Consider the following 523-nt stretch of genomic DNA (forward strand, 5'->3'; position numbering starts at 1 on the left):
CACTCGGTGCTGGGATGACCCCTGCGGTCCTCAGCCGGCTCCTGCTGAACACAGTAAGGGAATGCGGCAGTGCTGGGGGGGCACAGAGTGAGGAGATCCTTTGCTGCCCAGGAGGGAGTCCTGCAGCACCCGCCTGGCCCAGCTCGGTACCAGTGGAGGTTCAGGTTGGATATCAGAGGAAATCTCTTCTTCCAAAGAGCAGCCAGCACCGCGCAGCTGCCCAGGAGGTGTTGGGGTCACCGTCCCTGGGGTGTTCAGAGCCGTGGGGATGCGGCACTGTAGGATGTGGTTAGTGAGCACGGTGGGATGGGTTGGAATCGGGCTCGGGGATCGTAGACCTCTTTTCCAAGATGATTCTGTGGTTCTTAGGGGACGGGGAGAGGTGGCTGGAGCGCGATGCACCAGGTGCCACCTCCGCTTGGGAGAATTCAGCGCGTTTGAAGGACTGTTGTTGGAACACCTGAGGATCTGCAGGCAGCTCAGTGACTGATGGAGCTGCGATCCGACCCACCCCAGCGGGCCG

This window comes from Meleagris gallopavo, chromosome 10 (assembly GCF_000146605.3).
Source record: "Meleagris gallopavo isolate NT-WF06-2002-E0010 breed Aviagen turkey brand Nicholas breeding stock chromosome 10, Turkey_5.1, whole genome shotgun sequence".
NCBI classification, from domain to species: Eukaryota; Metazoa; Chordata; class Aves; order Galliformes; family Phasianidae; genus Meleagris; species Meleagris gallopavo.